Raw genomic sequence first — 2519 nt, 5'->3', positions numbered from 1 at the left:
GGGCCACGACGATGTCGTTTTGGCTGGCCTATATATCGCCGGGCGATTAACGAGCGTGCCAATTGGCGGGCCGTTAGACCGAGCTATATCCGGCAAGAATAATGCCAATTAACCGATAAATACGTTTTTCGACGAGGCGACCGCCAAACGTGTGTCCGATTCGCGCGCGTCGACGAGCGACGCGACGCGACGCGACGCGACGCGACGAGAAGTATTTTGACGTGATACTTTTCAGTGCGAAAACGTGCGTCATTCAAATGAACGAATGAATGAGTGAATGAATGAACGAACGAACGGACGAACGGACGGACGGACGAACGAAAGAACGAACAAACGAACGAGCGAGCGAACCGGTGAGCAAGCAAGCGGAACGTGCGAACAAATGCATCCTCGTTAGAGGCGGATTTGTGTAACACATTGGCGGAACTTTCGGTTGCCGGGGTCTATGGTTCGCGAGATAAAAAAAATACCTTGCTCTTTTTCATTTTCTCTCCTTGTTTCCTTCTTCCCTTTCCCCTCTCGGCGGGTCTCAACTCCGCTGCCTGTGCGACGCAACTCTCTCTCTCTCTCTCTCTCTCTCTCTCTCTCTCTCTTCTCTTTGTCCGGCGTACATCCTTCTTGTGTTCGACATCAGATTCGCATTGGCGGTTGACCTCTTTCCGTATTTCACGCTGTAGGCTCCTTGCAGTTTCCCTTGGACCACCTGTTGGTAAAGACTCTTTGTTGGCCGCGGTGTATTTATTTGTCGAACACGAGCGACCTGGGTGTTCCGGTAAAATGTGCAGCGCCATCGACAATTGCCGGTATCCATCGTCACGGATTAGAATTATTCGGCGGACGCTCGTCCTCTAATCTAAGGATTAGCGGGCGCGATTTGCGGCAAGGGGAATGCCGGCCTCCCTCCCTCCCTCTCTCTGTCTGTTCGTTTATATCGTTACGTCGCGGCAATATTTTCCTCTTATTATCATGAGCTCGCGAGATAGCGATACCGCGTATCGGCTCTTGCGAAAGTGTCGGCGCACACGCTGTTGACATTCGTGCACTCGATAGTGAATGAGTAAAAGTTCTCGATATATATCGCGATAACGCTGATCGAAAGTCACGAGAGATCGGTACGAAAGTCCGCGTGCGATTACTGACCGATAAAAGAGAGGCGCGATAAGACGCCTGTTCGCGCAACGGAAGGAGTAATCTCCAGGTCGTGGCAAAGGCCGACGGCGGAGCGCGGCCCGAAACCGTGTACCGAGAAGCAGGAAAAAAGAAGAAGAGACGCCAGAAAAGGGGAGCCTCTCTCTCTCGTCTGGGATCGATCCGGTTACAGGAAACGTTATATATTCTGCGCGCGGGGAAGCACCGCGCGCCTTGTTGTTGCGCGCAATACTCTCCTCCTCCGCAAGATAACGGTCTCGATAAAGATTGCTAGTGAGTGCACGTCGACGACGACGGCCAAGTCTCTCTCTCTCTCTCTCTCTCTCTCTCTCTCTCTCTCTCTGGGCCCGATCGCTCGAAAGCGAAGGAGGGAGCCGACGGAGAGAATGCTCGGCGAGATACGAGAGAGCATTATCTCGCCGCGCCGGCACTCGGACATCCCGTGCGCGCGTTATCTGCCGACTTCTACATATACCATCCTTACTTCCTTCGTCCGTCCGAGCGCGACGATGATAAGTCGCGGAATAGCGTGCGAGACTTCCTCTGCAGCGTTCCTCCGCTCGGTTGAGAACGACGAAGCGTGTTCGGCTTCCGTGAGTCTCTCTGTCTCCCTCTCTCCTCTCTCTCTCTCTCTCTCTCTCTCTCTCTCTCTCTCTCTCTCGCATTGCCAGTCAGGATTCCCCTGAAGTATCAACACAACTACCGCATCAAGCGAGTAATCTGCCACCTATCGGAGTCACATTTCATCATAAACCTCTCACGTTCGTCCACGCTCCTCGAACAATCTCGAGTACCGGGGAAGAGTTGCGAGAGCGGGCGCGTTGGCGCACCAAGTGCGCCTGCGTCCCTACATCGCGAGATCGCCCGCGTGCAATTAATTCCACGGGACGAATTTCTTGGGGGAGGGATTGCGAGAGACGAGCGTGTGTGATCGTGCATACATTCAACGAGAAGCTCGCGACGCGTTGACGCGCGTCAGCGGAATAAGCAAAATTCACGAAGCACGTGGAGGACGCGCGAAGCGACACCTGGCGTCCGAAAGGTGGCGCGATCGAGCGCTTCCTCGTCCGCCGTTCCGCGCGCTGTAATCAGTTGATGCTCGCGCGTCGCTGAGAGCGTGTCGTTTTTTACGCCGGCTGCCGTTACGTTAAGGCGTGATTACAATTGTAAGCTTGAACCGCAGCAGCCACGGGCTCGTCTTATCGTCGTCGTCGTTGTCGTACGTTACGTTGCCTGTGATCGCTAAAATCGTGCTCCTGTAATGCAAACGGTATGCATCAGCCCGTCGGCGACGAACGGCGGCAGCGACGAGTGATCGTCGTTGTGCGTGCACGCTTGTGAGAAATAATTCCGACGCGCGTGGTATTGCG

General features: G+C 54.4%; 1 long non-coding RNA gene across 1 annotated transcript in view; it reads right to left on the bottom strand.

Annotated features, from left to right (window-relative positions):
* LOC105181337 (uncharacterized) overlaps nt 1-1811 on the bottom strand; it is a 2798-nt gene extending 987 nt beyond the window's left edge. The window contains exons 1-2 of the long non-coding RNA XR_849612.3: nt 1634-1811; nt 471-703 (exon numbers count right to left, since the gene is read on the bottom strand). This is a non-coding gene — a long non-coding RNA (uncharacterized LOC105181337). The remainder of the gene's footprint in view (nt 1-470; nt 704-1633) is intronic.
* Between the last annotated feature and the right edge of the window lie 708 nt (nt 1812-2519).

Source organism: Harpegnathos saltator, unplaced genomic scaffold (assembly GCF_003227715.2).
Source record: "Harpegnathos saltator strain DR-91 unplaced genomic scaffold, Hsal_v8.6 scaffold251, whole genome shotgun sequence".
NCBI lineage: Eukaryota > Metazoa > Arthropoda > Insecta > Hymenoptera > Formicidae > Harpegnathos > Harpegnathos saltator.
Note: the sequence above shows the minus strand (reverse complement) of the source record. Positions and strands in the feature narration are given on the sequence as shown.